Raw genomic sequence first — 24,291 nt, 5'->3', positions numbered from 1 at the left:
CCGAAGCTACAGAGAAGGGTGCGGTAAATCTTCGCTAGGCCCCAGGCAAGCTTATTTGAGCAGTCACATTCCATATCCCACTAAAGGTATGAAAATGTACTCACATACCACACTAAATGAATTGACGTGTAACTCAGACTTGAGTTGGTTTCGAGTTGGTTGACATGTTACGTTCTGCAAAAATTAATTTATCTTGATTTCCCAACTGTGTTTTTGAATTATGGCTCCAACATGGGGGCTTCGGGGGGAAAGAGGAGCTCTTAAACTTTATTCCAAGTCAGAAACTTCTGAAAAGTTCTTAGGCCCCGGGCCCATTGCCTTCAGCACCCGCTACTGCAGGTAGGCATGAAAACAGAGGAATAGCACAGAGGAAGAGAAAAACCCAAGGAGTATTAGATCTGATTACCTCTGACAAGCTGTGCACTGCAAGTATTAGTCCTTTTGTTATTTCCATGTCAAATGACAACCTCGGTCTACTGAATCTATCTAGAAAAGTCATAGGCAAACCACAGTCATAGGCAAACCACAGCCAGGATCTACTCCACTCTAGTGCCAAAATTTAGCTGCTAAAATAACAAAAACAAAAACACTGGTAATCGGGTGTGCTGTCCAGTACAATTCCCAAATAAGGCCCCTGCCCTCCCACAGCAATGGGTGTAGCTGCTAAAAGGCAAGCGGCCAACACAGAGCATCATACTCTTGAGTCCCTGAATCCTCCCGAGGTGTGGCAAGTGGCTTTGATTTTCACAAGACAGTAAGTGGTCAAGCCCCTCGTAACAGAGCCCCCCGCTCCTGTGCCTCCCACCTGGACTGTGTCCCTGGTGAATAGGGTCAGCCAACTCCTTGGTGTGGGAGCAGAGGAGCGAGAGCAGAGGAGGCAGAAATAACCAGCTTTGTATAAATGAGGCCACATTAGACCAGGAACAGAAGTGACAAATTCAGGCTGGAAGAAGCCATAGATAGAGCTTATTTAATCTATTCCCCTGCTCTCTGGAGGAACTGAAATGAAGCTGTTTTGAACACCTTATGGACTGAACTTCACCATTCTGCACATTTGTGGATTTAGGACTTTTATGGATTTAGCACACAAGGGTTTTTATTCTGTGAAATCATCTCCTTTTATTGTATCTCCTTTTTATCCCCTATTCTATGAACTCTTAAATTTTATCTTCAGCCACACGGGTCAAGACCCTGTCTCCCCCACTAACTACATGAGACTGCATTTTCCCACAAGCCTGCTTGAACTGGCCTAAATGGCAGGATTAGGGCATCACGTGATTCAGCGTGGGCAGAACCTTCGGGAAGAGAATCTAGCTCCAGTCAGAGCTCGTGTCTTCTTTAGAGTATTGCCAGTAAGTGTTTTCTGCGACTCTGCTCAATACTTACCCACTCAGCAAGGGAGTTGTAACTTTCTGAAGCAGCCCGCTTCCTAAATGTAAGGAGGAAGTGAGACCTGCAAAACCCTTCTTCCTTTTATTATCCCTTGAAAGAATTAAACCATGTGACTCGGTGCTATTGAGCCCAAGAGTCAGCATTTGACACTTCTCTGCCATAGGACACCAGCGGGAGCCCTACACGACCTCTAGGGACCCCATAGCAAAATGGTGACATTCTACGGAGGGACAACACATGCAACCAGCCCCACCCCTTCTCCTCCAAAGGCCTCCAAGGATCCAAGAATCTTGTGAAAGAAGTTGATCTATTCACTCAAGGGACAATCAAGCAAAGAAGACCATGGGCAAACCTTTTGTACTTTTGTCAAGGTTCAAGCCTGTTCTAGGAAACTGGAACTCTTCTTTGTAGATGTCATCCAACAGCATTCTTTTTTTTTTTAAAGACTTTATTTATTTATTTATTTGTTTGTTTGTTTATTATTTTATTTATGTGTGTGTGAGAGAGAGAGAGAGAGCACAGGGAGAGCCATAGGAGAAGAACAAGTAGACTCTCTGCTGAACACCAAGCCTGATACCGGGCTCAATCTCACAACCCTGTGATCATGACCTGAACCAAAATCAAGGGTTGGACACTTGACCAAGTGAGCGACCCTGGTGCTCCCAACAGCATTCTTAAAACCAGGATCCTACAGAAGCAGGATCCCCACACAGGATGGATCTTTAACTATCATTTCCGTGTCATGGTTGTTACTTGTGGCTTGAAATGTGGGACGTGTTGGTCCAATTGCTGTAACCTCAATCTGGGCTTCTGAAATCTAGAAGGAAAACCCATGCAGATGTGAAGGAAAGACCACAAGTGGCTTTAAATTCTATACCCTGGGCATAAAAGAAGAAGGAAGGAAATCAGCTCTGAGTGCCTGCAACAGGTAGAAGGTGTGCTTCAGAGGGTAGACAGTAGCTTTTGGAATTCATCCATTTTTCTGTCCATTTGGGAGCTGGTAATTGTGGCCAAGGAGCCCGTGAGCATGGGGCTAATGTGAGGGATGTGGGGATAAGTGAAACAAACACACATCCCTGACTTGTCAGAGTTTAAAGGGATGGTAAAGAGTTACACTACTAAAAATATTCCTTTTTTTTTTTTTTTTTTTTTTTTTTTACTAAAAATATTCTTGAAGCCAAGTTGAAGGAGGAAGGATCCTTCTAATGGAAAACTTCTCAGTCTACCTGTAATCACATACTTTATTTCACTTTGCCAACTATGGCCCTTTTGTCATGTAACCTCACATATTCACGAGTTTGGGGAACCAGACCATGGACATTTTGAGAAGGGGCTCTTCATTTTGCCTACCATATGTGTCTTGTCTGTCTTTTAGTACAAATAACCCATGTCCCTTGTAGAAAAATCAGAAAATATAGAACAGTTTAAAATGAGAAAGTGCAGAAAGCAACTGCTTTTAAAAGATCTCCATTTCTTTATATTCTTTACCGCGCTTTCTCACTTCACAATATAATGTCACCGTCCTCCCACAGGGAGAGACATAACTGTATATATCAGCATTTTAATGACTGTACAATGTTCTATTATGACATTGTGCTATAATTTCTGAACATGTAGACTGTTTCCAGTTTCCTGTACATACCAATAATGGTATCATAACATTCTTGTTCATGCACATTTGTATATTTGTCTAGTATTTTCTGAGGGCGAGTTCCCAGAAATGTAATAGCTAAGCCCACGGCTGTGGTTGCTTTCAAGGCTTGAAATACATATGGCCAAAATGCCCTGCAGGATGCTCGTGCCAATTCACACACTCCCCTGCGGAGCAGACTGTTGCTCCACATGCTCAGAACCCCGGCCAGGATCAGGCTTTAAATCCTTTATCAAACTGATAGACTGATTGAAATCCCACAATTGTTTTAATTCATATTCCTTTAATAATCAGTAAGGGTTGAATATTTGTCATATATTCTCTACTTCACAGGGTTTTTTTTTTTTTGTTACTTGCCACTTTATGTCCTTTTTCTACACTAAAGTGCTTATATTTTTTCTTACTAGGCATTGATAAGGCTATACGTGAACCTTATGCCATTTAGCTGCAGATAATTTTCTCAGTTTAGAGCTCTTTTTTTTTTTTGATAATTGACTTTTTCAGGCATAGAGCTGTCGACATTTTTTTTTTCAGTTGAATCTACCGGTCTTTTTATTTATAGTGTCTGCCTTCGGTTTCATGCTTGATACCTTGGCATTGGAAGTGTCATGGGCCTCGCCCACCTTAATATTGTATAAATATTCGCTGGTGGGGTTATTAATCCGTCTTGATTGTTCACCTAAAATATATGTTAGTGCCTTTTGCTAAAAGAATTCTGTTAAGGCAGCCACTTGAAACACAAGGATGCAGCTCCCTGCAGGGTTGACATCAGGCTTTAAATAACGGGCATGTCCTGTGGCTGTATCCAAAGGTTTGGCAGCAGTGTCTCTAATTGGGGTTAGACTTGAGGTCCTAATTCACTGTGATTTTTAAACCAAGTGACGAGACTTCAGAGAGAGGACCTACCACCTCTTTCTATTCGGTTGAGAAAATATGACTCAGCTCTTGCTCTTCATGGTGGAGCAGTTTAATTTAATTTCCCTTGTTTACTTCCCCTGCTTGTTGGATCACTGAGGTGTGAGCAGAGATTTTACAATATGGGGTCCAAGCCCATGGAGTTCTCAAGCCTGGCTGTCCTGCTTCAGGCTATGACCGAGGGGAATCACGGAGTGAAGGGCTTAAGAAGGTAGAACTTGGAGAAATTGTTGCAAAAGATCCACGGAATACTGCCCACTGCTCAGGGGAAGACATTTCTTTGTTCTCACCTCACCTGGAGGGGTAGCTGTGGACTCATTCAGCAAGTGTTTCCTCCTGAGTTTGGGCTCATGCCAGATGGAAGCAGGAAACCCAAGCTGGCATGGAGGGGCTTCTTCTTACCAGACAGGTTTCACCATCTTCTGTGAACTTAAAGATTTAGATGAAAGTCCTTTCATTGTCCTGAAAATCAAAATGAGTACCAGAACTTTCCACCAAATAGCTTCGCCTCTCCTTGGGTATGCAAGAGTATGTGGGAGTAGAGCACCCACGGAGGACAAAGCCCCACTTCTAAGGACGTCCTTGGTTCAAGTAGGAAAGTGGCCACACCCACTACCCAGTCCCTTTGCCCAACAGGCAGCCACTGAGGACCAACTTCTTCCACCGCTTTGTTTGTGCTGCTCCCCCTGCTTAGCAGGCCTTCCTCCACACCCACCTCCTGAAAGCATAATCATCAAGGCCCACCTCAAAAGCTGCCTCTAAGTCAAAGCTTTCCTCTACATCTTTCCGACCCTCTAGCCCTCCGGCCACTTCCTCCCCCTACCCCTATCGCCACCAACCCAACAGTATTGTGTGGTGGCTTTGGAACCAAATAAGCGTGGGTTTGCAATGATTCTCTTACCTAATCACTCCGTGCATTTGGAACCTTTGGAATATTGACTTAAGAGTTCTGAGCCTCGGCTTCTTCATCTGGAGGATGAAATCCACCAACCTTCTCAAGGGTGTTGTTTGGCAGATTACGTGAGATCACACATAAAATGAATACGAGCAGGTCTTTGGCCTGTAGGTGCTTATATTAAGTGGTGAGAACCATAACATGAGATAATATCACTCTCATAAAAGGGACACAGAATGCTTCAGCAGTACAGAGAAAAAAGAGGTTTTGTCATCTGGGAATGATCTGGGAAAGTAAATGGAAAGAAGGCATTAACCCTCTTGAGGAAGGGGTAAAAGTCCACTGGGTAAAGCTGGGAGCCGAAGATGAACAAGGGTAAGTCAGGCTGTGTCCAGAGAAGAGAAAATAGCAGGCTCTTGCAGAGCTATATTTTTAAAAAATAGATTTATTAACAATACTGAAGTTAAGATATAACAAAATAGGGTACCAGAGTGGCTCAGTTGGCTAAGCATTGGGCTTTTGATCTCAGCTCAGGTCTTGCTCTCAGGGTCTTAGTTTCGGGTTCCATGTTGGGCTGTATACTGGGTGTGGAGCCTATAAATAAAATAAAATAAAATAAATAAATAAATAAATAAATAAATAAATAAATAAAGTTGGTGTTTTAGTTTCAGAGCTTCAGATATCAAAGCTTTCTGAGCATAGACTGATAGCATTAGAATTATCTTTAGGAATATCAATTTGGTGACTGTAGGCTGCAGTTTAGAAGAAATCCATTGGCCAATATGCAATCACCCATATTGAAAAGAACAGCCTTAAATCTGGAGCCAATAAAGCTGACCTAAATTGTGACTTGATTAGATGGGAGACAGGGAACAGACATGACAAAGAGGATTTATTCTTGGTGCATTGGAGTATGGTGGGGCCATTAAAGAAAAAAGAAACACTCAGAGGACCACTTTTGACGTGCTTAGATGGAGATACCAGGAAGAAGGACCATCCCATAGGAATTAGAGGCAAGAGAATGAATGTTAAGAAGAAAATTGTCACCCTAGATCAAACTTAAGGGTACATTCATAAAATGAGATAGTGAAAACTGTGTGGGTGGATGAGATGCCCAAAGACAGCGTAGGGAGAAAAGAAAACCAAGGACAGAGCTTACGTGATGTCAAAGTTTAGGGAGTAGAAACATGAAACAAGATCAGGATAGAACAGTCTCATATCTAAATGTGATATTTTCTTTTCATCTGCAATATTCTCTAAGGTCCCCTTCATTTAAATTACCATCATTTTTCAAGATTCAACCAAATTCTTACACAAAACAATTATTAATAAGCTTGAATTTACCAAGCATGTGCCGGATGCCATTCACTGTATTAAAAACTCTGTACATATTATCTCTTGCCCATAAGCATATGATGCAGGTACATCAATGATACCCATTTTACAGATGAGGAATTAAGATTCAGTAAGGCTTAATGACTTGCCAAGGCTTAGCAGGTAATAAACAAACCTGGATTGTCCGACTCCACAAATGAAACTTTAACTTCCTTGTTGTACTGTCATTAAGTCATCTCTAGGATATTTGGAGTGAAAACCAAACATCTTAATTTTTGAAGCTCCCAGGAGCACCCCATTGGAGAACCTTGCTGTATATTGTAATAATTAATAGCAAATCTGGCCCTCATGTTGACAACATGGCTTTGCCTCTTAGGTCTTAGTTACCTCTTCTTCAGAGTGGAGATAGCATTTCCCTAGCAGTGCCAGTATAAAGGTCACATACATGCAGCACTAGTATAGTGTTTACATGTTTTGCTATTACAGTTATTATTGCTGTTGGGGGTGGTACACACTCCCTTTGAGCTCCAGCCTCTCCCTGAATCTATTCCAAATTTCCCTCTGTAAGTCCAAGTTCCCTGGCATCACTTACCCAGGGTGTTCTTGATTTGAGGTAGTGCCCAGCCCAGGAAAGCAGCATCTCAGAGGGGACTCGCTGGTGATGGAATGTCCCGGAGGGTTGAACACCTAAGGAAAGAAGACCTGAGGAGATAAGCCATATAGCTGATCCATGAGATCGGTCTGAGCCCCTGTTCTTTCCTCATAACAACGCAAATGCCTTGATTTCTGCTGTGGGGGGAGGTGAGCTGAGTGACGGGCGGCATGCTTACAATTCAGCTTCAAGACGCTGGGTCATGCCAGCAGACATTTCCCCTGCACCAGCTAGCTCCTGGTCTTCCCCCATCCAGAGCTGGTACATCTGCTTTGCTCGTATTTGAGGCCTATTCCCAAGCAAGAGGCTAAATCCCCTGAAGCACCCCCTCTACCAAGACCTTCCCTTGGATTTTACAGTCACCTACTCCTGCCAAACCTCACTCCCGTGCTCCACTTCCAGGAGGGGAAAGCATATGGACCACTATTTGTTGCCAAAACCGATCAGAGAACAAAACTCAGTTCTCATAAAAATTGCACAGTACCTGCTTGCCTCTCTTTGCTGACAATAAAAATGAAGCTCATGCTCAGGAAACTATCTTTCTCAAAGGAAATATTTTTCATTCGGATCCAACTCCTAACTCAGTCATTTCTCACTTGCTCAAACACCCTGATCACCGGTGGAAAGGACTATAAATAACCGAAATGATAATTTTCTTAAGGATTGTGTTTTATACACAGTAAAATCCAGATCTTTCCATTGAAACCCATTGATAATTTTAGAACTTTCCTTGCAGAGGTGGGAAATAATCCACATTATTTTTAAAATTTTAATTACTCACTGAATGAAATCTAAAAGTATTTAATTATTAGATTTGTGCCTCGAGATAAGTTCAATGGTAATTACAGGATGTCTTTTTTTTTATTCTAATTCCAAATAATTAAATCCCAAACACGTTGAACCATTATGATTATAATTAGAATAAAGGTGTCTTCTATTTGAAACCAAAGTTTGGCTTTTTGTTTAACCTTTTTGCACCTCATCAAAGGGGGATGCTTTGGAAAGAAATCCGTCTCCCTCTCTCTAATGCTATTTTAAAACAAAATTAAAAAAAAAAAATAATTGTCTGCAGGAATGCTTTTCCATTACAATAGCGGCACAGAGAAAGCAAGCCCCAAGCTCTCAGCTTGCCCGGAGGCTCCAAGGTATCCTGACTTCTCATTTCCTTTTTGTCATCCTCAGACACAGGGAGCACCCAGAAACCCGGCAAGAAGATGAAGCAGATACAGCAAGATCATCAAGGCCATGGGGTGGGGTGGGGGAAGGATCTTTGAAGTACTCCCCCCTGCCCTCCAATTTGTCGATCAGTTTTGGGGTCACTTTTCTGAGCTCACCTTCAGTTAAAGGTGAACGAAGGGCCATTTGGGGGATTGAGTAGACACCTCGCAGGGAGGTGTCTGCAGACTAGGAAATACAAAGCAAGATGCACAGAATGAGATCTAAGGAAGATCTAAGATCTAATGAGATCTAAGGATCTAAGGAAGCCTTGGAAGGTACCGAACAGGGGGGACCAGGCAAGGGTCACGGAGAACAAATGCACCTGTCCTTCCCCTGGGTTGATGGGGCTGCCGAGGAACCCCGGTTAGGGTGGCTCAAACAGCCCACGAATGGAGCTTAGGGTCCTGTGCACGTCTCCACCCCGTCGTGTTCTGGGATTTGGGAAGTGGGAAGGTGATGGTTTGTGGTTTCCAGGAGGAGGTGCAGGGTGGGGGTTCAGGAAGGAGAGGAGACGCGTGTCTTTAAAAAGTAAATAAACCCAGCGCAGATGTCCTCTCCTGGCTGGTAGGCAGAGAGGACGGCCCTTGCTCTTTGGGGAGCATCTGGAGGCCAGGGGGGTAAGAGCCTGCAAGGAGGGGAAGCAAAAAAAAAAAAAAAAAGCCATAAAGAGAAGGCCAGAGAGCAATCATAATACTTAGAAAAATGTCACATTAAAACCTCCGGCTGCCGGCGGCTGGAGGGAAAAAGAGTTCCAGACAATAGCTGAGGGAACAAGTCGAATCTTGTGTTCATTCCTGTGGTTAAGACAAGTCTGTACGACCACACAGAAAATTCCATTCGCCTCAGACCTTAACTCCCTGCTTCCCCGAGCTGCAGACACTTTTCTGTTGGAAGGCCCCTTGAGAGGACCCAGGGCATCTCTCCCACCCGGACCTTGCTCTCATCTTGCACCCTCGCATCGTGCAGATCACCTGCTCTCCTCTCAGGGGCCTCTTACTCCATTGACTCAACCCTAAGGAATGAAGCAGGATTGGGGAAAAGGACACATTCCCTCGCCACCCTCCCTGCTGCCCTCCCCCAGTGGCATTCATTTTAAACCTTGAGACCCATGGATGTCCCACGAACTTATTCACCAATTGAATAAATGTTTGTCGAATGCCTACTAGGCCTCAGGCTCTGGACTAGACGTTTGGGGAGGACAACCAAGGTCAAGCTATGGCTAAGAACTTCCAAGGCAGGGGGCATGAGAAATATGAGCATCCCTGTGCTGCTAATGGTGTGTCCGACTCGGTGACTCTTGTACCTTGCAAACGTGGGGCATCACATTCCCCTTTCCTTCTTTGGGGTTTTCGTGGGTCCAGCTGACAAGTGACCTGCCTGCTGGAGTCGGTCCTGCCAAGTATCCCTCTTCCTCACCAGTAACCCCAAGTAATCAAAAGGAGCAGTAATCTGCTCCTTTTCTTCCCCCGCTCCCCAAGACAAGCCTAGGTCCGCTTGCTCCAGGAACTGTCCCATTGGAAGAGGAAGGTTATCAATAATAGTCTTGGGTCTAAGGGGCTGAGAGGAAACAGTTCTCAATTCAGGGAGGTCTCTTTCACATACTCACGACAGGGAGGACCCACTCAGAGAGGAATAGGACGTGGGATCCAACATGTCCCCAAGTGAGAAAGTGTAGCAAGTAATCTAATGCTCTAGGAAGGGGGCAAGGTTGGTAGACTGGGGTACCTAAAGGAGATTATGCCTTCTTTCTAGTCAAACTGGGAAAGATCTGTTGCTTGGCATATTTTCTGCTGCCCAGCACCTCCAGGGAGCTTGTGATAGTGGTATGCTTACAATTTAAATAACCATTTCTCCCAAGGAGGGGAGAAAAAAGCCTTGTTTTCTAGCTTTTGCCAATCTCCATGGTGTAAACTCTCCCACATAAGTTTAGGTACCAACATAAGGCTGAGTTTAGGTACCAACATAAGGAGTTGAGAGGCAATGCCCACAAGCAGCTCTTGCTCGTTGATACAAACTAACACCAGACCACTAGAAGCTTCCAGTCTAACACACGTCTACTGATAAACACAGGACACAGTGACAGAGTCTCCTGATCAATTGGCAGATTGGCATCAGCAGGAACAGCTTTAAGCAAGCCCCAGAGGGGAGTATGATTTAGGGGTAGCAGGAAAAATGACCACGCAGCCACCGGGCAGTAGAAAACAGTACCTACAGGGGATCCCTGGGTGACGCAGCGGTTTGGCGCCTGCCTTTGGCCCAGGGCGCGATCCTGGAGACCCGGGATCGAATCCCACGTCGGGCTCCCGGTGCATGGAGCCTGCTTCTCCCTCTGCCTGTGACTCTGCCTCTCTGTCTCTCTCTGTGTGACTATCATGAATAATTAAATAAAATCTTTAAAAAAAAAAAAGAAAACAGTACCTTCATTTCCCCTTTCGGTCCCTTGGAAGCATAGAAAACCAGGGGATGTCAGAGCCAGCGAAGACCGTGCCAATAATCAAGACCAATCCCCTCATCCAGGCCCTTCCAGAAGAAGAAGTAGATCATGCAGGCACGGAATGATCTAGACAGCCTCTGCTTGGGACATACTTCCGTTGACAGGTCAGGTCTCCCTTCCATGACACTGGAGTATTGAGCAGAAATCTAAGAAACTAGGTCATTAAAAAAAGAAAAAGAATTAGAATTCTCTGGGGCCCTCTGAGCACACATTGAGGCCAAGTGACCGCCTCTACAGCTGGTGGAAAGTGGATGAAGGTGCCACCAGCAAGGAACCACAGACTCTGTTCAAATTTGCTACTCAGAGACTTGTCCCAGACACAAGCTTTTTTGCAGCACAGAAATGAACCCCCATGTCTGCCAGGCTCTGGCTCCCTTGGCTTTTGAATCAGGGGTGAGGAATACGCTCTATCTAGGAAGGCCAAAAAAAAAAAATTCCCACATGAAGAACCCCAGCAATAATTTTCTGGGCTACATCTCTTGGTCAAACGTAATGGGACGGCAAAGTCTTTGGTGCTGAGGGAGCTCCAGCTCCTTTCTGCCGATAATTCATGATCCCTGAGACAATTATGAGCAATGAAAAGGCGTAAGTCAAAGGAACATCAAGTAAAGCTAGATTTAGGAAAATAACACATTACATTTAAATATCCATATATATTTAATCTGTGTTTAATAATGCAAAGAATACATTAGTCAAGGCTTAGGCAGATTCCACGTTGACGTTAGCTGCAGAACAGCCTGGCCTTCTGAAGTTTCGCAGCCTTGGTGCCATAGAAGTGAAAACTTCTGGAGGAATGGAGCATGTCATTGCAAACCTGGGGCCTGCAGAAATGCTAACGGAGGCATTGCAGAGGTCACCACAAAGTCAGGTTCGCTACAAAAAATAGAACTCAGGGTGAGCCTAAGAAATCCAAAGCTCCAGTCTCTAGACTGACTGACTGCATTTGCCACCCTCTGCAAGGCAGGGCAGGGAGCAGGAGGTCACTTCATGGGGGGGGGGGGGGTGAGGGGAGTGGGCAGAGGGACCAGGATTGTTGTTACCGTTGTTATTTTATACTAGGTCTCCTCTCCTGTCCTCGGGCTTTAATTCTAGACTACCAGATGGGGAATGGCTGCCTGGGCCCCAGGGGAAAATCAGAACATGTCCCCAGCGGGCAATTCCCTGGGCTCCAAGGCCTTGCTGCCATCTGGAGGGGTGAATCAGGTGAGTGTACTCAAGGATGAAGGGGGAATCACAAGCATGGCCAGCCTTTAGTGTAATCATGCTTCTCCAACAGCTGGAAAGGGAACCAGTGGGGACACCATGCCAGTATATGCCAAGTGGCATCTAGGACCTGGAGACAAGAGGCTGGACTGTCAAGAAGTAGGAGAAATCCTCCTGCTTTGGTTGACCATCACGCAATATAACAATCACCAAGGCCCAAGTACTTTGTGTTTATTGCACTTTGGACAACTCCTCCCCTAGACCCAAGAGTCTCTCTCTAGGCCCACAGTTCACTCACCATCTCAACCGAGGCAGTATCAAGAACAAAGCTACAGCAAGAAGGTATCTCAGAGACTATCTAACCCAATCTTCACAGATAAGAAGACTGAAGCCCAGAGAGGCAATGCGGATCATCCAAGCTTACCGGAGCAGTAATAGGATAGCGAGGAGGGAAGCCCAAGTCTCTGACTCCATGTACAACACTGCCCCCCTGTTAAGCCCTGTTTCTAGTTCTGATGGTCTGTACTAAAGGAAGGCAAACATGCATTAAATGCCAGGCACTGTGCTAAGAGCCCGAATATATATTATCTCCAAAAGAGTAAGCACTAGCCTACCTCAATTAAGGTTTACAGTCAGATTGGAAACTTGGCTCTTGTTCTGGCTCTGCCATTTTTCAACTGTATGGTGTTAGATCAGTCATGGCACTTCCCTAGGTGTCCTTCTGCCTCTGGCACCTCGTGTGACCATCCCCGTAGTTTGTAGAACCTCCAAATGTCATTAACCGAATTGCAAAATGAGTTCTAGTCTAGTCCAGAGCACAAAGGAAGCGATGAGGAAAAAAGAAATCGAGCCCGGGAAGTGAATGAATGTGCCTCTCACAAATGCCTGGGGGAAGCAGCATTGTGATCAGGTTCAGATATGACCCAACCTATACTCTTGAGTAAGCCCTGGAACACCCTGATGTCCCCCTGCCTTGTACTCGGGAACTACCCATCCCAACTCCATTCCCTGTGAAGTCATTCCACCAGTAGAAACAGTCCAAGCTTTTTCCCAGCAAAAAGATGGTGGGTGGGGGATGCAAGGACCACGTCCCTAGATTTTGTTGTTTCAACCTTCTTTCCAAGAACTGAGCCCCTAAAGATTCCAATTATCTGAAATTTCCTCATCCCACACGGGACTCCTCCCTTGGAGGGAAAGCCAAATTACCTCTCAGTGTCTCTTCAGGTTAAGCACGACGTTGAGGAGCATGCTCATTCTAGCAGTGGGCACTTGGAAATAACATGAGCACTGACTCACCAGTCTTTCTGAGCCAGGTATTTTGAATTTGCTCAGGGCAGGAAAATGGCCAGGGGGCTGGGCTGGGGAGGGAAGGGGAGGACCCACGCAGATGATGGCTAACAACTATCCAACTCTGTTCCAAAAAGGCGAGTACAGGGGAGACTCTCAGAACATATGCTTCTGCTCTTGTTGTTTCCCTGCCAGGAGTCTCCTAAATCATCATGAAATGGCTGCTTTCTGCCTGCCTCGATCATGTATTATGGGGCATTAATAAATAATGGGAGGTTGTAGGACCAAAAAGCGGGAAAACCCAAAGGGAAGGTGATGGAGAGGCATAATTTAACAAGTAAATGAAAGAAGCTATTAAATCATAGTTAAATTATGCTGGCACTGGCAAAAAAAAAAAATGGGGGGTGTGTGTTGGAGATTTCTCGCTGCAAAATGCTTTCGATAAAATATTGAAATTTCTCTCCTGGCTGACAGAGGCATCTCCCGATCACAAGGATAGAAGTCTGTGGCCTGTCTGTGGCTCCCATTAGATACTGAGCTCAGGCATGGGCCCGGAAGAGGGAGAGTTTCTAGATGTTTCTCAGTCCATATTTTTCCTAGGATGCGTCCACAGGCACCACTTGATACCCCGTCTGGGACCCATCTCTTGCTGGTGGCCTCAGTAGCCAGGTCACTAGTCTTATGCCTATTCTCCATTGGCTCCTTTTGGCATACTTTGGGGTTCCCACCTTAGAGGAGGGGAAATACCAAGTTGTGACTTAAAAATAACTCTTGTTATGGGCAGCTTTATACTTTCTCAAGTACCGTCATAGCCGTGAACACTTTGACATTTACTATAATTCTGTTAGGTAGGAGGTCAACTCTTCCTGTGGGGAAGTCATATTTTGTTCTTATTTGTGTGCTCAAAACCCAGAGAAGTGTGCATTTAATACATACCGAATTGGATGCAGCATGCTTGGAGAGGTGAGGGAACGAATGAACTCCCGTCTTGCAGCTGCGAGGCTCAGAGAGGTTAAGTGACTTGCCCAAGACTGAACTAGACAGTGTGGGAGTTGTAACCAGCAGCAAGGCTTTCAGAATCTCAACCTGTGCTCTTTCAACACAACGTGTTGTCTCTCTTCAAGGTCACACAGTAAACTAGATCAAAGCCAGTGTACGGGACCCCTGTAAATTCACACAAGCAAAAGGCAGACTCGATTTTCTCTATTGGGATTGTGTTTTCAACTGGGGTATAGATTGTTGTTGAGCATCTGAAGGACTTTGGGAGTCTCTGTATCTAAAGGAAGTTTCTAGAATCCTCCGGCAGGAGATCCACACAGAAGCCAGAACACTTCACAGTAAGTCTGTCCCTTTCCTTGTTTCCAGGGATGTGTGCTACGGTCTTGGCAGAAAAACTTACTGCCATCCAATTTCTCAAACATGCTTGGGCCCCAAGCCCCAGTGGGAGAAGCACGTGTATCGACATGCCAGGGGAACAAAGTCACAGCAGAGTAGATTTGTTTGGACAGGCGGGCTTAGTGGTCTGACAGGGTGTGCAAGCTCTCCACGCTACCCTGCATTTTAAGACAGAGCTACTTGGCAAACATATCAGAAAGCTACGGGATAAATCTATCCGGGGTCCCTGAATGGTCAGGAGTACAGAGGTTTATGCAAACATCTTTCAAGACAGCGAAGGGACCTCTGAACCCCTTTTCAGACAGTGGCAGCTCAACCAAACTGTGAATGCTTAGGATCGTTAGACCAGGAGAGGAGATGGGAAGTTCGCTTCAGCAGCCGGTGCTCACTAGCAGGATGAGACTCTGAGGTGGGCTTTGGAATCAGAGAGAACCGGACTCGACCACTTACAACTTGCTACCTATGCAACTGTAAGCAAGGTAGCTAAATTCTTTGAGCCTCAGTTTCTTCCTCTTTTAAAAGGGAATATTTGAACCTGCTGTGTCAATCGTATCGGATTCAGCTACAAGTGACAGACACACTAAAACCCCCAAGTGACTTACACAAGTTGTGAAAGGGAAAAAATAATAATCATTTGGTTGCAGGCAGGTTTTGACTAGTAGGGTGGTTCCGCAAAACCTCAGGAATCCAGGCTCCTTACATCAGGCTGCTCTACCTTTCCGGAACGCAGTGCTTAGATCACACGGTTCAAGATGGTTTTACAGGTTCCTGAGACTTTGTCCAAAGTCCAGCCACCATGCATAAGGGGAATGCACTAGGCCTATTTTAAGGACATTTCTTAGAAGTTCTACATAACCCTTCCTCCCATAGTCTGCTGACCAGAACTGAGTCAGCTGGCCACATCTGCGCACAAAAGGGAGCTGAGAAATTTTGTTTTTATTCCCAGTGTCCAGTGTCCGTGTGCCCAGCTGAAACTCAGAGGTTCCGTTTTTTATTAGAAGGGGGGATGAATATTAGGGGACAATCAGTATAGTCTCTCATGTCTCATTTACAGAATAAAATGAGATGATGTTTGTAAATCATCTACTTTAGGTCCTAGCACGTGCTAGGGAAATGCTCATGACTGCTATGCTTAGGGTTGATGTACCTCTACCCAGGAACAGATTTCTGTGGAAAATCTCGACAATGCCTGACACTTGACTTTATCCCTGAGACACCATGAAATCCTGCCAGGTTTCTTACTGAGTTGACAGTGAAGGTCCCAATGAAGTTGAATAGTGAGCTTGGAGAGGACTCAGGAAGAGAAATAAGGGTGAGTAAAGCATTACTAAATGGGACCCATGAGGGCGAGAGTATGAAAACTGTGAAGATTTCAACTAGAAAGCAAGTGGCTTCCAGGTTGCCATACCTGTTTTGTCCATCATGGTAGCCAAACCGTTTTCCATCACCAACTGCAAGAGCAAACGAACAAGGAACAAAGCAAAAGCGGGATGATATCTGGGGTTCTCATGTATGTGGGTTTTCGTGCAGGGGATGAGATGGAGGTAGAGAGCGTACTGTCAATTTAAAGAAGATTTTTATTGGCACTTTATGGATAGCCTATAAGTATTGCTTGAATAGAAGAAGAAATGGTCATCTTGCTGGAGGAATATGGATATGAAGACTACATCAGTCAGGGTTGTCCAGAGAAATATAATCAATAGGATATACGTATAGGAAACACACACACAAAGAGAGAGAGATGTATTTATGGTAAGGAATTGCGGAGGCTGGCAGGTCCAAAATCTGCAGGGTAGGTCTGCAGGCCGGAGATCCAGGGAAGAGTTGATGTTGTGGTTTGAGTCCAAAGGCCATCTGCCACTGCCTGGAGAATTCTCTCTTCCTCAGAATAGGTCCGTATTTTTCTTAAAATACTCAGCTGATGAGATGAGACCCAGCTACACAAGACAAAGATCAGCCCTTGACATTTATGAGCTCCGAGCTATTAGAGTCATGAAGGGCCCTTCAGCACACATCCAAATCCTGAGCACAGTTCAAGATGACGCCTCTAAAACCTGGGTATGATCTTGCCTCGCTCAGCTCAGAAGACTCCAGAGGCTTCATGGCCAGACAACTTCAGCACTGGCATCTCTTACCCTCACATCACGGCCCTAACTTTCCTTTCTGGCTTTATCTAACACTCTGCCCCTGCCCATGTCCAGCACTCCAGTCAAACCTTCCTAGACTGGCTGCCTGAATCTTTTCAGTGTTTGCCTGCCTCTGTGTTTCCCTTGTGATGCGTCCTCAGCCTTGGAATTCTTCGTCCCAGCCCTCAGTCTATCACAGAACTCTTCAAACGCAGTCTCAGGCTGCCTTCACCGAGAAGTCCTTTCCTTTTCATTCTAATTTGCAAGAAGAATGATTTTTTTTTTTTTTTGGTAAAAATATTTCTTCATGCCAGCAGAGTACAAAGTAAAAGATTTCTCCGTGCCATACCTCCCATCGCCACTATCAGGAACCTGACTGGTGCCAGGTGTGAGAGTTGTGATGAGTTTGGTGAACACATGAAGCTCTCTTACCCCCAATTAGATAAGTGGAGAAGATCTTGCCAGCCTCTGAAGTGCCCTGGCACCTGCTCTCCCTCTTCTGATACTTTATCTTGTTCTGCATTGTGTCATATGTGAACTTATCTTTATTGATCTCCACACTTGTCTTTCTTCACTTAAATATAATTTAGGTGAGGGTCATCTATAGGTATATTAATCTATATTTCCCTACCACAGAGATTAAAACAATTGCTTCCCTATTTGGTTTAATTCGTCAAATGTCTATGTGCACTTGTCCCGGGCCTTATTCAGCTAGGGACCGAGGAGGAAACAAACAAACAAAGAAAAGCCACACAAGCCAGCCTTTAAGAAATCTGCAGTTTAAGTGACCTCTCTCTCCCACCAAAAAAAAAAAAAAAACAAATCAAAAAATGTTTGCTCAGAATTGTTACTGTCCACACAGATACTAACTACACAGAAGCAATAGATCCCAGCTCTGTGGAGGGGATACTCATTTGATCTGAAATTGCTTACCTGAAAGTATTTAAGAGGACTTAACAAAGCAATCATTAAATCTGAACAAATGGCAGTGACTTCAAAATAGGGAAGGGGGCAGGGAACAAGAAGACGAATCGGTGGGGAGGGGGTTAACACTGCAAAGCTCTCTAGAGGAGTGTGACTGGAGCTGGTAGTTGGAGCACCTGGGATGTTATTTATGATGCGTTGAAGGATGTCAACAGCATTCTTCTGGAGAATTCCGCCTGCAAGGGGGAAGTCATTAAAAGAGGAGGCCTCGCTGCCACACCGGAATGGATAGAGCCTTCCAGCTTCTAGTTTAATCCCTCTGACTCTGGAGATGAATTTCTTTTTCTGTTGATCTTCCCTGATCTGCAGTCATCGACCCTTATTTATATTTTCAGCCAGTGTAGCATATATAGTGAAGAGGCTCTGGTATCAGAAAGACCAGGGTTCAAAGGCCAACACTGACACACCCTCATGGGGGGACAGCTAGAGCAACTGAGAACCCACATTTCTTCATCTGCAAAATGGGAATAACAGCATCTAACACGTCGGGCTTTTGTGAGGGTGAAATTTAATTGCATTTGTGAAATGATCTAGTGCAAATGATTGGAGGCAAAGCACGTGCTCGATGAACAGGAGCTATTTTTGTTGTTTGGCCCATGACCTCTCACTAGAGCATGATCATTTTCAAGAGAGGGAGAGTCCATCTTCTGCTCCTCTGTGTTCCAGAGCTTAGCCAGGTACCCATACACTAAGAGCATTCATTAATTTCTGCCCAGTTTCCTACCCGGGCTTGAAGAACTGGGCTCCCGGAGGAGATACACAAAAGCTCCCACACCAGCCATGAAGCCAGCAAGGGAGGTGATGGGCAAAAAGTATGCCACGCAGATCTATAAGATGGTTTAAAAGCCCAGATAAGGATGAAAATAGGGTATCAGTACAAGCCAGAGTGTGAATGCCCACAGGACGTTTCCCATTAGGCTATGCGGGAGCTTGAAATGCCTTGTCCAAGACTTAGCTTTTTTCAGGTTTTGTTTTGTTTTTGTTTTTGTTTTTTCAAGACAAGGTTAAATATGTAAAGAGAGAGTTTACATTTTGTTTTGCGGAAAGAAGATATTTTTGTGAAATATGACATCTTGTGCAAGAGGCCAAAGCTACAGCTCATGAGAAAACATGGCTTTGAGGCAATGATCTGAAATTTTGAGAGAACAAATCTCAAATCCATGTACTGATCCCAAGGAAAGCAAAATGCCCCAAAGAAGAGATGAATATGGATGATTTGTTCCACTTTCCTTGGGCCTCATGAACGCATATTTTCTTACCGAATCTCACTCTATGTACTGTACACAAGATCAAACTTGGAGTAGATGAGATCAATATTGAAGCTCTGTCTGAGATTTCATCTCTTTAATACCCTTCTCATTTCCTTTAGTGGTAGAAATAGAGCTAATCTCTGTCTTTCAAATAGTTGGTTTGTATTTTTTGATTGGGGAGAATTAAATTGAATTAGATGGGTCTGGGTTGGTTTTTAGAACCATTAAGTCTGGCATAATGGACATACCTAGAGAAAACATTTACATAAGAAAAATCAAAGCTGGACTCATTTTTTTTTATCCAGTGCTCTGACCTCTATTGGAGTTCTGACAAGCGGAATTTAGCTGAATATTTCTTAAGATGGTACATATAACAGAAAATGCATCCATCCCCTAAGATACCTACATAAATCAACATTTCCTTTGCTAAAAGGAAAAAAACTACCAGAAAAAAGAGAGAGAGTGTGTGAAAGAGAGAGAGAGAGATCTTTTCAAATATTTATGGGCATATTTTCCATTTGGGTCCTTATTTGAATTTTACTCTCATTTAGAATACAATTCTGACAACTCCATCACTTATGCCAGCCCTGGCAATATTCCATGAAAAAACACCAATATAACACAAAATCTAGATGCGAAGAGGATTATGATGTCATATTAAAAGAAGGGAAAGGAGCATTAAAATCAGAGACCTATCTGAAATGATCAGAAATGAAATTCTCTTTAGGATAAAATGGTCTTCCAGCAATGCAGCCGTTTAAAATAAGATTAAAGTGATATTTTATAAGAACGAAAGCAGAATGCAAACTGTCTTTCCCTGAATGAACTTAAATTTGCATACAATGAAGGGTAAATGAAAAAGAGAGCATTTTTTAGACTATTAGACTCAAGCTTCTCCACTCTGTTCAGCGATTTCTCCACACAGGCTCCTGCATCACTGACATTCAGGGTCCCTGGTAGTGATGCAAACTCTAGGGCCCCATCACATCAGAATCAGAATGTGTAAGAGGGAGAGGGGCCGTCTACATTTTGAACAAGCCCTCAGGTAATGCTAAAACCCACTGGTGTTGGAGAACCTCTGGTTTGGCAAGTCTCCAGAAAGTACGGGTGGACCAGGACAGAATTCCGAACATGCTTTATATCCCAAAACTGTTCCTTCAACAGTCCTGAGTTTGAACCCTTCCCATCTCTATCCAATCGAGTGACATTAAACCAGGCCCTTAATCTCTTTAGGCCTCAGTCTCCTCATTGGTAAATAGGAAAATGTGTTTCAAAGGTTACCTTGAGCACTGGGGAGGTGAGAGTCTTCTATAAAAGCACTGCATCATAAAAGTCATTCCTTATTACTGTTATTACTACTATATGGCCAAGAGTCAGATCATAAAAGATCATTCTACCTAACTAGCGGCATTGCCACTGCTAAGAGAAGGCATATAAAGACCATAAACTAAGGAGGCCAGAAAATAACTAGCTGGTAAAGCTCTGTGTGATCATCAAATGCTTGTCTAGAGTAAATATGAGTCAGTTGGCTGGCATATCCTGGGATGCAAAAATATTGATGGGAACGACAAAGGAGGGCTGCGTCGGGACACAGCCACGGTGATGTGCTCATGACCAGAGGATGGGGAGCGTGTGGTTTTGCTTCTCAGAAGCGTCTGGACCATGAGGATTACAGACAGGTGACTGTCTTCGTGGAAGATCTGGGGACTGAAGTCAGAGAGGAAAAAGGCAGTTTCCAGAGACTCGTGTCCGAGATAAAGCGTGTCTGGATGGAGGAGGGTGAGGCAGAAATGGCATTTAGAAATCACAGCAAGGAAACAAGGAGGCAGCCTGAGATTAAAGTTGATTTCCAACTCTGCAGCAAATCATCAGAATGCCAAAACGGATGGAATTTTAAGATATTCCCCTGATTATGAAGGATGCCAGTTTAGCTACTGAAAACCACAGGCCTTCCCTCCTGGTAGGTTTGCTGCGCCTGTGGTTGGGGAAGGGAGGAGGGAGGGGAAGGGGGAAGGAGGGAGCTGTGCTTCTGGAATGGGAACTGGTACAGCAGGATCAAAGGCATCTGCATTCCAAAGAGGCAGAGCTCTGGCTTTTCTTTGTGTCAAACTCTTGGAGTTAGTTAAACTTCCGAGGGTCCCTTCTCTTGAAGCTCAGATAAATTGATGGTCTTCCTGGAAGTTCTATGCTGTGCCCAGCTTTTACTCATTCTGTTCCCTTGTCTGGAAATGCCCTTCTTTGCCCCTGTCTCTGACCTTTGAAGCCGTAATTACTCCAAGTGTGGTAAAGACTGAGTCAAAGTATCAACTCATCCACCACCACCACCACCATCCCTTCATTGTATCCATCCCTCCCTTCTCTTGGACCTGTGCCTATGGACCCATTTTGAGGAGATTCCTTGAGGTCAAAGACTACATCTAATTCACTACGTGTCTCTCTAGATGCCTTCTTCCGTATGGTAAGGATGCTCAACACACATACATGAATAATACCACTTCATCCTCTACCTTTACTGGGCTTTGGGATGTTGTTCACCCTGAACTGATAAAACACCATCCAGCAGACCCAACAGAGCCATGGGATTCTCTGTTGATTACAGGGAGGATTTTTAAAAAGCTGCTTCCATGTCAGCAAGACAGAGGATCACAGTAAAGGGCTGCCTTTAACCAAAACCCCGTGTAAGGAGAGATCATGTATTATTGAAGGCTAAGGCCCTGGGACCCCAGTCTGCCCTTTCTCTGCCATCAGACCTGCCCTTCCTCACACGGTTGCATATGGCCAGGGTGCCTCATCTCAGCACATGTTGTGAGATCTGACGTCCCCATAGAACTCTCTCTATTGGTTGCCTGGCTCCCTACTGATTAAAGCCATAGAACAGACCAAATCAAGGAGACTAAAAGATGTCAAGTGTCTGAACGTGGCTCCTTTGGACTCCTGGAGGAAGCAGCCAGGTGGAACTCCAGTTCATATGCTGGAGTTTTTACCTCGGCCTTGGCTTTGAACATCCTAGTGAGCAAGTCCATATTAATAGGACATTCTCAAGCAGGGAAATGCAACTCCAGCTTCTGTTCTCAAAGGGCTCAGAGACTGTCTGCCCTGGAAGGGAATTTAAGATCACTCGATCCGACATCCTTATTTCAGGAAGAAACCGAAGTCAGACTGGAGAAGGGACTTCCCCGAAGGTACATGTTCCTGGCAAAAGTGGGGTCACAGGGGTATAGGTTTTCAACCTCTCCTGCAAGGCCTTCTACTCTAAGGAAAGCGACACTTCAGTTTCCCTTAATAAAGCATCCCAGATCTTCATAGTCCTCCCAGCCGGAGTACAACTTCCCAGCTGGTTTACAAAGGGGTCAAGAAAATCCCCTCAGGGAGAATGCAGAGAAGGGACAGCTCACTTGAACGAGCTAACCTTGGCCTGCTGAGGTGCTGTACCTTCTCTGCTTCTTCTGCACACAGCATCCCCCGCTGCATGCCACCACCACCCCCCCATCACCCACCGCCCGCCTGTCTTCACACAGCACCTTCTCAGGCAGCACTTCTCTGGTCTCCGTCTCCAAGTCGACACTGTCATCCGCTGTCATCTCTCTCGGGTTTTCAGTCTCCATGGTAATTATCATGACCTGAGATTATGGTGTTTATTTATTTATTTTCTTTATTGTTTGTCTTCTCATCCCAGAATGCAATCCTCAAAAGGTTAGAGACCTTCTTTGTCCTGTTCTCTTTGGCATCCTCGGCACCTAGAAGACTCCCTATTTTGTTTTTTGTTTTTTTTGTTTTGTTTTGTTTTTTAAGACTCCCTATTTGTAAGTGACTGAATGAATGAACGAACGGAAGAGCAGATGAACTCTGGCCGTCCCTGACCAGAAAACAGAAGTAGTGTGCACCCAGAGGGGAGGGAGGAAAGGATCTTTGATACCAGCTGGTGCAGTCTAGAATGTTCACACTTAATGACCACATTCTCTTAGTTAACTACAAGTCAAGAGGAGAGAGAAGATAATGTTGAGCTGACTGTTTGGAGCAAATTGTCTGATTTATTCAAAGAGCTGGTGTGGCATTTTAATGCAGCGGTGATACACCATCATTGGCACTACACACATGCACGTAGGGAACGTGGGTGCCCACATACGCTTGCTCACACCCTCCTATTTCCTCCTATTTCCTCCTATTAGATACCCCAAGAAAAGCTCTCAAACTAAAAATGGCATAATGTTGACAAATTGCTCAAGGGAATCTACCTCTCCATGGAATCAAAGACAGAAGAGAGGCTGGTCTATTGGGAAAAATAAAACAAAGTCCAGAAATAATTATATTTGTCAGTTTTCGCTGGAAATACTTATTTAGCCCAGGAACTAGCAAAGGAGTCTTGAAAAAAACAGACTTTTTGACAGCATTTATCTGTTTTTTTCATACAGATATAGCCCCTCTGCATTAGAGGTACATCCAATACTAAGATGTGAACATCTTACAACTTAAAAAAAAAAAAAGGAAAAATTTGTTTTTTTAATAAAGAAATGCCCACAGTGCAATTTGTTTCTCATTAAGCAGTGTACTTGTCCAACCATAGCAGGGAATTTAGAAGGAAACAAATTCAAACTCCAGTTCAATTTACTTTTTCCTGTTTAGCTGCAAGCTCAGTAGGTGATCTTATAAGTTGACAGGGGTAACATTGCACCTATTAGCACTCGTCAACCAAAAGTAGATTGTTCGGGTTTCAATAAATGTTTTTTTGAATTGGTTTAGGTTGGTGAGAAAATAAATTAAGTCAGAAACTCTTTGAGGCAAATCACATATTGAAATGAGCAGTTTGATGCACAACTCCCCATCCCCCCTCAAGAAAAAAAAAGGAAGAAAGCATAAGCCCTGCTTTTCTAAGCTGTGAGAATTTCTACTCGTGTTACATCTGTGAACACTTCATAAGGCAATGTCTACGGTTTGATTTTTATAGCCCGTGTTTGATTGGAGTTTGCATGACATCTGGGGCTGTATTTTTAGAGAAATTTTGAAACTAGTGATTTCCAGTGTTTAATCACCAGAGTATTTATTTTCTACTATAGCGTAATTGTCCATGGCTCCACATTTATCTTTTACGGGAGCAGTGCAAAATGAAAATCAGAGTGAATTAGCAACTTGCTCTTGTATCTGTCAAGGCTCAATGGCTCTTACCTGCTCTAGAGGCTAAAAGCCAATGTGCTGACCTCACCACGTTGGAAAAATTGAACACATGGCTGTTGTCAAGGACAAGACACTGTCAGTCACAAGAACAAAGGGAGCAGAAAAGGCTAATGAGGGAAGAGGCTACACACCCCAGACAGGTACACGGCACCCTCTGCCCCCTCTGCTCAAAACCTGGGGTCAGGGTGGTGGCCACAGGTGCCCCCTGCACAAGAGAAGCCTGCGCAGAAACCGTGTGCACCCCCTTTCCACCTAGAAGGAAAGCACCACAAACCAGCAGCCTGCTCCTCCAGTGAGGGAGTGAATAAGCACTTGCTTTTCC

At 44.5% G+C, this 24,291-nt stretch overlaps 1 long non-coding RNA gene across 1 annotated transcript; it reads right to left on the bottom strand.

The window, feature by feature from the left end:
- Positions 1-5,288: 5,288 nt before the first annotated feature.
- On the bottom strand, positions 5,289-13,045 carry LOC129506015 (uncharacterized). The gene is made up of 4 exons (XR_008663663.1): positions 12,962-13,045; positions 10,477-10,706; positions 6,781-6,875; positions 5,289-5,447 (listed from the first exon to the last, which is right to left on the bottom strand). It is a non-coding gene; the product is annotated as an uncharacterized LOC129506015 (long non-coding RNA).
- Positions 13,046-24,291: the final 11,246 nt, after the last annotated feature.

This window comes from Nyctereutes procyonoides, unplaced genomic scaffold (genome assembly GCF_905146905.1).
Source record: "Nyctereutes procyonoides isolate TBG_1078 unplaced genomic scaffold, NYPRO_anot_genome, whole genome shotgun sequence".
Lineage (NCBI taxonomy): Eukaryota > Metazoa > Chordata > Mammalia > Carnivora > Canidae > Nyctereutes > Nyctereutes procyonoides.
This window is presented reverse-complemented; position numbering and strand designations above follow the sequence as displayed.